The sequence below is a fragment of the Trachurus japonicus genome, chromosome 3 (genome assembly GCF_045865225.1).
Source record: "Trachurus japonicus isolate A0001 chromosome 3, Traja_1.0".
Classification (NCBI taxonomy): domain Eukaryota; kingdom Metazoa; phylum Chordata; class Actinopteri; order Carangiformes; family Carangidae; genus Trachurus; species Trachurus japonicus.
In genome coordinates this window covers 28581747-28595970 of record NC_140909.1, presented here as the reverse complement: position 1 = coordinate 28595970, position 14224 = coordinate 28581747, and positions in this window count along the sequence as shown.

Sequence of the window (14224 nt, the reverse complement as noted above, 5' to 3'; positions counted from 1 at the left end):
TACACACCCTCTACCGTCCCCGTTGTGGGAGACGCGGTAGAGCGGAGCACTGTTGTCAACCGGGTAAAAGCTACCGTTGTCCCTCTATATGAGCGCTACAACCGGCGAGGCTGCACAAGAAAACATCGCTCCCCACTGGTTGTAGCGACCACACAGTTAGCCCCGCGCGCTGCTAGCCGACACCGTGTCACTTCCACGGTGCGTCCGGCTTAGCGTGTTGACCGGCTGACGAGCGATGGTTGTCACCGCCGAGCTAACGGCTACAGCGGTGACAAGCATGGTTCACAGCAGCACGGCAGGGCTGTGTTTCCGGACAATGAGACGGCTGCCTCATGCTCGTCTTACCCGCGCCGCTCCAGTGAAGCGGCCGGGCTAACACGAACTGTCTCCCCGGTAAACAGCAGTGGAGCGATGGTTGTCACCGCCGAGCTAACGGCTACAGCGGTGACAAGCATCGTTCGCAGCAGCACGGCAGGGCTGTGTTTCCGGACAATGAGACGGCTGCCTCACGCTCGTTTAACCCACGCCGCTCCAGTGAAGCGGCCGGGCTAACACGAACTGTCTCCCCGGTAAACAGCAGTGGAGCGGCCAACGTGTCTGACCGCTCTGGTCCTGTGGCTGTTATTTCCACGGGCGGATCTAACAGCAGCAGGGACGTCATGACGGTGAGGTGCCGGGCGGCGGTGGTGCGTTCAGGTGACACCACGCCGGCTCGGACAACAGAGATGCGTTCACGGACGGCCCCGCGAGCTCGGACAACGGGCCTGGTGCGTTCAGGGACGACTCAGCCCTTTCACAGAGGGCCCCCCATGGGCCAAACTCCCGTTTATGGCGGGTTTGGCGGCGGAGAGGGCCGAAATTGTGTACCACAGCTTTCTAGAAGCTGCTCCACAGCTGTCTGCGCGTCCTCTCACGTGTTTTTACGAAGCATGGCAGAGCAGCTGCGTACTGACAGACTGGCTGGACAGGACCCTCAGACTAGGATATTCTCTCCAGTTCTGCGGGCTCCCCCCAGCGTTCAGGGGCATACAAGAGATGAATTTATCCTCTCAACAAGAGATAGAGTTCCTCGAGGGGGAAATTCAGGACCTGCTATCAAAACAGGCCGTGTCAATTGTCCCTCTTCACGACAAGGAACGAGGTTTTTACTCCCCATACTTTTTGGTTCCCAAAAAGACAGGGGGCTACAGACCCATCCTGGACCTCCGTGCCCTGAACACACGTATCGGTCGCAAAACGTTCCGCATGCTAACCACAAGGAGGCTGCTGGAACTCGTCCAACCAGGCGATCGGTTCTCAACCATCGACTTGAAGGACGCTTATTTTCACGTCGAGGTGGCACCCAAACACAGGAAGTTCCTGCGTTTTGCATTCCAGGGAACAGCCTACGAATACAACAGGCTGCCATTTGGCTATTCCCTGGCCCCTAGTACGTTCAGCAAATGTGTGGACGCAGCGCTACAACCGCTGCGCAGCCAGGGGATGAGGGTCTTCTTTTATCTGGACGACCTCATCGTGATGGCCAGGTCCAAACAATGGGCCATTTTTCACACAGTTCAGTTGATACTTCACCTGACCAAGTTGGGTTTTGTCATCAACTGGAAGAAGAGCAACCCCCAACCAAACCAGCGGGCCGAATACTTGGGGATTGTGCTCGACTCTGTCAGCCTGAGAGCCACTCTGTCGGAGTCCAGACGGACAGCCCTACAGCAGGAGGTTCTCAAGCTGCAACAGGGTCCACGTGTCACAGCCTTGACCGTCATGCAAGCACTGGGGCACATGGCAGCAGCTCACCCGGTGGTTCCACTAGGACTGCTGCACATGCGTCGCCTGCAGAGATGGTTCGCCAGCCTACGCTTAGACCTCAAGAGGCAGAAGTTTCGGCTGCTGACGGTCCCCCCAACAGTGCGGGGCAACCTGCAGTACTGGGGGTCCCCACGACATTTGTTGACCGGGACACCACTAGGACGAGTGACCTCGTACACGTCGGTGTTCACGGACGCCTCCCTGATGGGGCGGGGAGGCACCTGCCTGGGGAGGGCGATAGGTGGTGTGTGGCCTCCGGGGGAGGACCGCCACATCAACCTCCTCGAGTTACAGGCAGTGTTCCTGGTTCTCCAACACTTCAGTCACCTGTTAAGGGGGAGACACGTGTTGGTGAGGACCGACAATCGCACCACAGTCGCTTACATCAACAGACAGGGCGGTGTACATTCCGCTGCCCTGTTAGCGATGGCGGAGAACCTGTGGTCATGGGCTTCAGAGCACCTACAATCTCTGAGAGCCCTCCACGTTCCAGGAATCGAGAACAGGGGGGCCGACCTCATGTCAAGGGGCGGCCCCCTGGAAGACGAGTGGAGACTGCAACCAGAAGTGGTACAGCAGATCTGGACACGATTCGGGAGGGCAACGGTGGACCTGTTTGCCAACAGGTCGAACACCCACTGCCCCCATTGGTTCTCCCTGAGCCCGCAAGACCATCCACCCTTGGGGGTGGACGCGTTTGCACACGCTCCATGGCCAAGAGGGCTACTTTATGCCCCCCCCCCCTCCGTCTCATCCCCCAGCTACTGGAGAGAGTGAGAGTGGAGTGGCTGAGGGTCATTCTGGTGGCTCCCGACCGGCGGTCCGGGGGGCGCTGTCACAGGAGGCAGGCGCGATACAGGCGCTGCCGATCCTGGGCCAGTCACTTCAAGCCTGGGCCCTGAAAGGGACAGGTTAATGCGGACTGGGCTGACTGCGCAGGTGGTGAAAACCATCCAAGCGGCTAGGGCAGAGGGCTGTCTCACGCGACTGTTAAGGTTTACGCTGCAGCCATCTCATCATGCCATGAAGGGTTGGGCGGAGGTCCAGTCTTCGCCCACCCTCTGGTAAAACGGTTCCTGCAGGGGGTCAGAAGGCTACGACCAGTGGCACGCACTTCTGTACCACAGTGGGAATTACCACTGGTACTCGAGGCCCTCACAAGGGACCCCTATGAGCCTTTGGAACGCTCCTCCTTAAAGGTGTTGTCGTTCAAGACAGCGTTGCTTCTTGCTCTGACGTCAGCCAAGAGAGTGAGCGAATTGTGTGCCCTGTCAGTCCACCCGAGTTGTTTACTCCTTCGCGGGGACCGCAGTGGTGCCATCCTTAAACCGAACCCCTCCTTTCTTCCTAAGAACATAAGGAGCTCATTTCGGTCCAGAATCATCCAGTTGGAGGCTTTTCACCCTCCCCCTCATGAGGATTCGAGGGAGGCGAAACTGCATCTCCTATGCCCTGTGCGTGCGTTGACATACTATGTCGACCGAACAGCCACTGTCAGGAACACCGACCAGTTGGTTGTGTGTTATGGTGACGGGATGGCTGGCAGAGCCCTGTCCAAGAAACGCTTGGCGAGGTGGATGTGTGAATGCATCCTCTCAGCCTACAGTCAAGCGGGTCGAGAACCGCCCACTGTGGTCCGGGCGCACTCCACAAGAAGTGTGGCGACGTCTACGGCCCTGTTCAGTGGTGCGAGTGTTGAGGACATATGTACGGCGGCATCGTGGTCTTCACCCTGCCCGTTCATAAGGTTCTATCTCTTGGATGTATCAGGCTCCTTCTCCAGGTCTGTGCTCACTGTAGGGTCACAGGACATGTGAGAGGAAGGATGTGTCAAGTGTTTTTTAATACTTGATCCCCACAGGGTGTCATGCACCTGCATTGGACTGTGCTCTGCTAGGACACTGTCAATGAGGTGCGCAGGAGGTCTAGGGTTGAGACCCCTGCGAGGTTAGACCACAACTTCACCCAGCCTGGTCAGGTGCTGCTAACTGGGATGAAGTTGGACCCGTTATCACTCCATACGGTGGTTAAGATTAATAAAGTGGTGACTGGGTCTTGGTACCTAACCGGTAGCTGATGTGGTCAGTGGGCGGAGCCTCTCCCGCGGCAGGGAGTACATAAATCGGGGCTTCGCCTACTGTACCCATAGAGTCCAGTAGAGGGCGAAGCCTGTGTGAGATATAACGAAGGTTACGATATTGTAACCCTAGTTATATTAACACAGGCGGAGCCCTCTACTTAGGGCCCTGCCGCTCTTTCGCCTTACGCTGAAGTTTGGTGGAATGAGGGCAGCTGGCGGTGCATCTGCTTATATAGCCCGCTAAGGGCGGGAAAGGTAGGCACGCCATACTGGCCGGCTACGTACATGCAAATTTCAGTGGGCCATCGCGCGTACGCGATTGGAGGAGAGATATACCCATAGAGTCCAGTAGAGGGCTCCGCCTGTGTTAATATAACTAGGGTTACAATATCGTAACCTTCGTTTCGCCCAGGTAGCAGGAAAGTTAATGACATAAATCAGAAATCCATCCAACTGTCCTATGACCGTTCAGGAACAGATGATCGATCCTTGCTTTCCCCTGTAGACTGCAGTGCACAACAAAAGATACAACAGAGCTGGAGACACACCTGGAGACTTAATAATGGCCTGAAATCGCTTCAAGATACAATCAACTGTGCAAAAGTGAAAACAAGGAACACGTCTCTAGAGTGTTTTCTCTGTCATTCACATGAAAACTGACAGCTGAAGTTGTGTGTTTGAGAGAAAGAACCTGTGATGAAGGAAAGAAAAGCTGACAAATCTCACACCAACACTCCCCTGGTCAGGCAGTGTGATTGTCAGATTTTTTCACAAAGTTGGGAATATTATTGGACGAAGACTCAACAGCAGAGTTCACACACTGCTCAGCATCCCGACAAGATGAGCTCTTTGTTTGAAGCAGACTGAGAATTTTAAAGACAGCGGCACTGCAAGCTCAGGGGAATGTATTACCCAAACTGGGGAAGGAGGAAAAGGAAAAATCTTGAGATTCAAGTGAAGCAGTAAATAAGCCACAGTTTCAGCTGCTACAAGCCAGCAGGAACTCTGAGGTTTATCACCTTTGTCAACTTTCCAAATTATTTCACTTTAAGGAACAAGTAGGTCAAGTCGGCAGAGCAGAGAAAAGTTTCTGTTCTTCTTTGAAACTCGTTCAGGTTTGTTTTCTGCAGGAAAAAGTTTGAGAAAAAGAAGCTCAAGGGGACGTTTCCTCAGAGCTGCAGGGACAGTTCATTATCAGCAGGGTATTTGATCAATGTGACTTTGAAAATCAATAAAGTCGTTCACACAGCAGGTATATTCAGTACAGTAGGGTCCTGAGGGGCAGGAGATATGAAGGCTGAAAACATCACATCGCTAAGGGAGAAAAAGGAGCGTCTCTGCGAGTTGACGGCATTCCCGAGGGTCCCAGACCTTAAGAACGATGTTATTCACCCAGACTGTTCTTCAGAGGAGGAAACAAACTTCCACCAGTAGCTACATACTCACAGCAGGACGTGAGAAAGTGGCTCTGTCAGACTTTACATTACAAAGACTCATTGCTACACCTGGAATTTGTAAGACATAAGGTGCACAGAAACACAACCAAACACACACACGCACACGACTCCTGTCAACCCCGATGTGTGTCTCACATAGCTGAGAGAAGTTTGGCGAAGGTCGCTCGCCATTTGATATTCAAGGCAAGCAGCATGGTGGATCTTTGCTGCCGATTAAATCCGACAGCTCGCCATCAGGAGAACCATCAATCACGCGAGAGGTGGAGCCCTCAGCGAAGACTTCCAAAGACCAAGAGTCCCCCTGGGGCAATTTATGAGAGAGGAGGCAGGCGGAGGCATCGGTCCAAAGTGAGGGTTACAGTTCACATGTAGCTCTCTGGGTTTATTAAGTGAGCAGAGACCACGAACCAGGTGTGAGGAACCCTTTGAATCTGAATGATCTTCACAGACTGAGAATCCTCCTGTAAATTAATCAATGAGTCAGACACAGGAGACATTTACAGCTCCATAGAAACCTCTCACTTGGCAGGAACCTGGTGCGTACAACTCGTCACATCTGGAAGATAATAAATAAACCAATGAACTATATAACAATAAATATGATTTAAAATACACTGAATAAATAGAATAACTTGGATGTCCTCGTTATTGCAGTATGAGATGAATAAATGTTGCTCAGCATATAGAAAAAATAAATAAAACTGCTCCAAGTCAGAGTCTTTCCGGTGGAAAAGTATTGCACATGAGTCTATGGTTGTGCTCGTATCAGTAAAATATTCTTCTATTGACTTAATATTATCAAACCAGTAGCAGTAGTAGTAGTAATGTGCACTGATGTCACTAAGTTAGGTTATAAATATAAGGCACTTTCTACTGTTTCTTAATAATACAATTCTAAAATGAACAACACCTCACCAGATCATTAAAATTAGATTAATCAGATAAAATACTGATGCTGGACCATTTTGCAAAACTCCAAATGATGTAATGGACAATGAATGAAAAACTTTGTGTGGGTTATGCAATACTGACATTTTCCACAATATCTGCACAAAACAAATTGCAGAAAGTAAAGATTCAGGTTCTAAGTCTTGCTTAAGGTGAAATCAAGTCCTTGCTTCCAGTCATGCCCACAGCCAACTGAGAGGTCACTGAGGTCCAGACCTGAGTAGTTTTTAAACTAAATACAATTTAAAGCTGGAAACAAATGGACAGAAACAAAGGAAAGTCTGGGGTGTCTCAGTCGCTGACCTGTGAACCTGTGTGTGAACGCTGTGCAAAAGAATATATGATGATCTGTTGTCAGAATTTCTAACTATCTGATATCAGTATGGGACCCAAACCATGAGGTCTGACAGTATGGGATTTACTGTACACACATTTAAATTCCAAGACCCTTATCTTCCATCTTTGTTTTTCCATCAGATGTGAATGATCATCTGCTGTGAGTTACAGAATCATTAGATGTGACGGCTCCTCTCCAGACACATTTCTGTTAGCAGCATGTCCAACATTCACTCTGTCTGTCTATTTAAGTCTCTCTTATCTCCAACCATACTGCCACACAAATCCCCAGAAATGAGTCCTAATCTGAGAGATCTGTGATAGGATTTCACACTGTCTATTTAATTCAGTGTATCCAGGACCACACCGGCTGTGTTTTAATTATAGAAACCATTTTAACTTAGACACTATCTTCACTTTATTTATTGCATGTCGTATCAGACCATTAAAACTTTGGGATTTCTTATTAACTTCTAATAGAATATTCTTAAATCTGCTAATCTCCAGTCAACATTTTGCCTTAAGGTTTATTTTTGACCCTGTCAGTTGTCCCTGGAGAGGATGAAGGGGACACAACTCTTCCCCCTCAGAGACAAAAATGTGGAGCACATGTGCTGTCATGTCGACTCCCGTCACTCTTTGGTCTTTTGGCCTTGAGAAGAAGAAACCAGAAAACACTGGTGGCTACAAGAGCTGTGAAGCTGTTGAGTGTGTGTGTGTGTGTGTGTGTGCGCGTGTGCGTGTGTGTGTGAGGAGACAATTCCCATCCCACCCTGCTGTCTGATGGGAATCTGGCATGATACTATAAGAAAATAGACAATAAATCAAGATTTTATTCTGTCTAATGAAGAGTTGCAGCCAAGTCATGACTCCGAGGAAATTAACTGTGGACACAATGATGTAAATGCTTCGGAGCACTGGGCGGCACCGAGAGCGGCTGTGATACCATCATCACCATGGCTACAATGATACCAGTCATGGCCGAGCACTTAATTAGTGTGACTGCTGAAGCAGTCACACTATTGTTCTTCTGTTTGGCCATTTTCTTCCGCCTTTTTACGGTCTTCTTCTAGTCCTTCATACTTTGTGCTATTTCAACAATTCATATATCAAAACGTGCAGCTTTTTTTGAACTTTATCGGCATTACTTTTCTCTTTTTAACTATTTATACTTTTTCAAATATTTAACTTTTTCACAAAAAATCTCACATTCATCAAAGTCTCAACCTCTCTTCTTCATAACTCCACTGTAGTATAGGGGTTAGGGTGGATGTTTGCCAACCCTAAGGTCACTGGTTCGAATCCAAGGGAAGAACTCTTGTTATGTTATGTTGAATTCTGCTCTCCTCCCCCGCCTTCAATTGGTTACAGGTGTTTGTTATCTCCTTGATTACTCGTACCAGTTTGCAGCACATCATCACATTACAATGAATGACAACAGGTTTGAAAGCAGTGTGCTCTCTGTAGCCGAGTGGCAGAGTAAAGGTTTAGTGATCATATGGTCATGGGTTCGATTCCTGCCTCAGTCTTTTCACTTCATTGCTTGACTTTTGATTCCAATTATTCAGCTGTCATTGGACAGTCTTTGATTCCTCATAGTATAAAGCTCATTGTAACTCAGGTTCTCTGTGGCCATATGGTTAGTGCTCAGCCTGAAATTCACAGACATTTTCATTCTAAGTCATTCAAGCTTGACTCTCAAGCTTTCTTGATGTTGACAGTGTGCAGATCATTAACAGACAACAGTCTCCGCAACTGTGTGTGCACCGTGGCCTAGAGGCAGAGTGGAAGTCTAATAACCATGAGGATGTGGGTTCGATTCTGACCTTGGTCAAACATTTGTATGGTGATCACAGCTTGCACTATTTGCTAATTCTGCAACAGCGTTCAGTTGCTGTCAGCAGTCACACCATTTCCATTCTTGGAAATGCTTTTTCTAGTTAACATTTAACAATTCTGTCGTCATGGTTATAGAAATCAACTGTTAGATTCACATGGATTCATGTGGGAATTGAACACTGCTCTCCTGTGTCACATTCACACTTTTTTTATACTGCATCACAGAATTTTTTTGTTTAAAGTCCGTGTCATCTCATATTGGTTGGAGGTTGCTCCGGAAACCACACCTGAGAGCAACATCACAGTGCTGGAATACACTTCTGCATTACAACAACTGGGTGATAAGCTAAATCAGCTAAAACAGGATAATAAGACGGTTGTCAAGTTAAGTATTTAAAGAAACTTATCAGCATGTTTTATGGGGCTCTGTCAACTCCCTCTGGGAAACTGATTTTGGGGCCCCCATTTCAGATGATGAGTGGGAGAGTGTGAAGGAGCCCCACAGGCTGTTTATCTACCAATAAGGCTAGGGAACCACAGTTAAAGATTATACATCGACTTCAAATTACCCCTGTAAAACGTAATAAATTTAACCCTTTGCTTTCAAAATTTTGTAAGAAATGTAAAACTGCTGACGGTACTTATATTCATTGCATTTTTGAATGCCCTTTTGTTGTTGATTTATGGTACAGTGTGTAGGGAAATCAATGATATTTTTAAGAAAAAACTGTCCCTAGACCCGATTCTCTGCATTTTTGGTGTACAATCCACAGAACTTAACCTCACACCCTCCTCACTGAGGTTGCTCCAGGCTCTGCTCTTTAGTGCCAGGAGATGTATCCTCCTTCATTGGATACTGGACCCACCACTGTACATTGGAGGAGGAGTGTGATGGACTTTGTTCCCCTCAAAGCAATCGGCTTATGCCGGAAGGACAAACCATTTATTTTTCTTTCTTTTTTTTGACGTAGATGAGCACAGCAACGGTTAGTCAACCACTATTTTGTTTTGTTTATATACTTTCTCTTAGGTTTTTATTTCTTCTTTCTGATGTTTCTGATCACCCTCGACATGCAATGTTGCGGGTCGATGCAGGTTTTTTAAACACGGGTTGACCCGCTTACAATCAGCTTTTGGCTCCTTTCACACTGGTCAAAAAACCCACGTCTCATCTCCCACTGGCGACCTGCGTTGCTGTTCACCCCATGTCTAGAGGTGTCATCACGATGATGACAACATCAGTGTGACAGAAAAAAGCGAAGTAACAAGCAGCAAAAAACAAACAAAAATGCATCATGGAAGCTGGTTAGGCGAAAAGGAAGTTCAATCAGGACAGACTATTTACCACAAGAGAGCCAGGTTTGAAGATGAAGATGAAATTACATTTATTTTGCACAAAATAAACTTTGGCGCTTAGACCACGGGGTGTAGACCAGCTGAGTAAACTGATCTGGGGATGAGAAGCTTGCATCTAGACACTGGTGGTGGTAGGGAAGCTTGAAGTGGCCTGATGAGGGAACTTCTTGGTTGAAGATCCAGATTAAGACAGTCTGTATGTTGATGGAGGTGGTGCAGGGGTGGAGGTGGGCTGAGAGTTTGGCTGAAATGACCCTGGATGACAGCAGAGAGAGAGAGTACTTTTTAAATTTGATGCTAATGACTGATTGGTAGAAGAGAAAGAGGATGGCAGACTGTGATTGGTTGAATTATGAGAATAAGGGTGGAGCGAGAGGATAGTGGGAAAACAAGGAAAGGGCTTTGAGGCTTAAAGAGATAGTCTTCCTGTCTGAACTTTCACTTAGCTTCATTAGTGGTGGACACTGGCTTAAAGGGAAACGTCTTTTTTTTTAACCTGGGCCCTGTTTTCATACGTTTTTCTGTATATGTGAGTGATGGATAATACTAGGGCTGACCTCCAAAAGTCGACTATTCGACGATTCGATTCGGAGGGGTCTGATTCGACTATGAACCTCGTAGTCGAATCTAACCAAGACCGTACCATTCTGACTATATGGGGGTGCCCACGGCTGCTGAGCATAAATTGTTACATAGAATGTCTTTTTTCGTTATAAAAAGCCTATTTTGATACAAAATCTGCCTACTTTCTGTTAATAAAGAGTTCAAAATGATGTGTGCGTTTAAACGGTAGTCTTAGCTTCATACTACGTATTAATAAATCACCCACTGCAGTTGCACAATCAAATGAGCAGAGGTTTTTTTTTTTTTCAAATGAGCGGAGGTGAGCAGTAGGACCGTCAAAGTCACGGTACTCAGAAGTCACTGCAGAACACTCACTGAGTGGCAAAAAGACGAGGGGCAGAGCCGCCAAAGTTTAAAATCAAGGAAATCTGACAGTCTAACTTTGTCAACATTTATCATGCATGACCTGACAGAACAGCAAAACATTGTGAGGATACATCTGACTTTGACCGAGTTACATTCAAGAACCTGCTTTCAATCACGGAAAATAAATTAACTCCAGCGGTGATTTTTTTTTTTTCCGATGGATCAGCTGTGTTTACCGTTTCAAGTGTCAATAGTTCTGATGGTTAGTCAGATGAATTCGTCTCTTAACACATCCTAAAGTTTGACATGTCAGAGTTTTTCAGAAGAGGAACTTGTTTTTTTTCCGACTTCCGAGTTGTCATGAACGCACCATCAGTGTCGGGAGTCACAGCTGTAATCTCGTCCCTCTGCAGCCTGTCTGTCTCTCTGCCGGTGCCGCGGTCACACTGTGTGTGTTACAGGATTGATTAACGTAATGTACGGATTGTCGAGTCCTTCTGACCTCAGTTTGTTTTGATACTACATGTTTTACCCGGTTTCTCTGTGTCCACGACCACCGCTATCCTTCATCACGTTGAGGGATGTTTGATTTGCCATTCACAGTCCGAGCAGGAGCGTTGTCCAGGGCAACATGACATAAACGCATACCTTGGCTCACAATGGCTACTAAAAATCATCCTTGTGGGAAATAAATAAAGGTATTTGTTTTACACCTACCCTATTTTTTGGGTGGTTTAGCTCTTTTGTTTGAAACGGGAAAAAGTCGCAAATTTGCTGCCATCTTAAAAAAATAATAATGATAAAAAAAAGGTTCGACGATCAGTCGACTATGGCAAAATCTGACGAATCAGATTCGACTATGAAAATCCTTAGTCGAAAACAGCCCTAGATAATACAATTATTGAGGTGGCTGCAGTATTGAGCCTAGCAGGCAGCCTGCAGCCCAGCTAACGCTCTTCAACCGGGCAAGTGGCTCCCGTCAAAGTTTGCTCTCTACCTTTAGCTGGAGGTCGCTGTTTGTTGTGATCTGTGACCAAATCTCACCACGCTAGAAATCTCGTTCTGAAATCTCACTCGCGGCAAAACACAGATGGGGAATACTGGTACCTGACTGAGGTGAAGAGAGACGACCGGAGCATTTACAAATTGTAATCAAACAAACAAAATGTTGGGCTACTCTTCGGGCAGCTTTCACAAGTTAGGGCTAGCTGTGCTACAAATGGATGCTGACGCTCCTGTCGATGCACTGCGCTGTGCCGACCACTATCTGAGCCTGTCAGTGTGAAAAAAAAATGCAGGTTTATAGGGTGAACTTTGACGGGAGCCACTGCCTGCCCGGCTCAATACTGCAGCCACCTCAATAATTGTATTATCCATCACTCACATATACAGAAAAACATATGAAAACAGGGCCCAGGTTGAAAAAAAAAACAAAGTTCCCCTTTAAAACTGAGATTTTTAAAAACTCCAGCCACAGTGAATTGATTGCTAATTTGCTAAGACACACACCACTACAGCCTATGGACGTAACAACAACAACGGCCGACTACCGTCAGGTCACTCAGACATTGCGGCTGAATCGCGTCTGTAGTCGTTATCATCACCAATCGTAATATTTACATGACTCGAATACAGCAGGGGTCTTTCCGTCTTCTTCTCTGTTTTAAGTGTGTAAGTGTGGCAGTGTTTATACAGTTACATAACGCTACATAAACACTACAGCGGTGGTCAGTGTTTTTTTTCCATCCCCTGGCTCTGAACCTCCTCTTCCCCATGGATCATGAGAAGCTCTCTTTTCTCACTGTCTTTTTAGTACTGTGCCATATTGAGTGCCAGCAAAGCGTCTTGTACAAGTCGCGACCGGTGCGATGTCACGTAAATTAACGGGTTGACCCGGGTCTGACATTCCCACTGCAAGCCGGTCAGAGCCAAGCTGATTAAAACTCGTGTGGGTTGCAGGGTCGTTGCAGGTTGGTGAGTCTTTCCCACTCCTGTCAGAAGCCGATTCTTAGCAGGTTCAAACAGGTTTTTTGGCCAGTGGGAAAGGGGTTTAATAATGCAGCACTGATTTTCAGATACGGATGACGTCTCCTACATAACTGGTTTGTAATAAATAAAATACTTGATTGTTTCTGTTACTTCCTGTTTTATTTTGAAGGTTGCATCTTATGTGATGACAGTTTTCTTTACTTCCTCGTCTTTCACAAGCTAACCTTACCCTCCACCCCTCCCACTTGGATATACCTCCCCTTTACCCCATGTTCCCTGTCTGATCGTCTGACTGACAAGAATTCCAGGTCGTTCCCATGAGTTTGCTCCATTGTCTTATCTCGTGCTTTCGACCCTTCCTTCAATTCTAAACTTCCCTGCTGCCTGTCAATTTGGTTCCTCTACCAGTGTTTCGTTTATTGGATTACGCCCTTTACCTGCTGATTTGGAACAGTTGCCTGTTTTATTGACCGACTGCATCCAATTAACTGTGTGAACTTCTCTGGAGGGTTGTGCATCTTTGGGTTCAGGTCTTGTTTCTGTGAGATGATTAATGCTGACTCCATCATTTGTTAAGTATGAAAATGCAAAACACATTATAAATTATCTTATTAATCCAGAGTTAAACATTTATTACTCTGTTTACAAATTACATACTAATTGGTATTAATGTAGGAAGAGTGTTTTATGGATTATTGAAGTGTTTACAGCTGTAGGGACTATTTCTAATGTTATATCACTTTTCACAACAGTTACACTGAGGTTTTTAAACCACATCTGAACAGGTAGGTACATGAATACGTATCTTGTGTGAGGCTGACGGATAAAACCAAATCAGGCTCCCAGTACTGATTAATGATGGCAGGACCTCAACAACCTCAACAGAAACGAGAAAGGCTATGGAACCATTAAAATTGCTCTCACTGATCTGTGTAACCATGGTGCAGCCTGTTCTTTCACCTGCCAGAGTTTCTAATCATAGAAAATGTTTCCCGCTTTGTCTGGATTAAAAGCACAGACACAGAATCATGAGTATTTGTCATTTTTATCCTCAGTCACGTAACAAAAACTTGTGATCATGTTCTTTGTTTGACACCCTGACACACATCTAGACTCTGCCCCTCCGTCCCCTCCATCCTTCACACCTCCTCTGTGGAGAAATGTCACGGCCATCGCCCTGTGACTCATCAGCACTATGACAGGCTGACATTTGGCTCCTCTGTCGTCAGCCTCATCTGCAGCGTCTTATCTCTTATTACAGCAGGGCGGGCCCCTCTCTCTCATGTTGCCTGTGTTGTCAGGTGAGGATGGGATAAACACTATGCAGACTCAACAGCAGCCTGACAAGCCAGAATTTCAGTCAGGAAACCACAAACATATGAGAGGCAATCAAGAATAAATTACAGGCAGATGCCTCTGACAACAGACAGGCAGACAAATAAGACATTTCTGATTTTATTTTTCTCAGGAATCGACCAGGGCT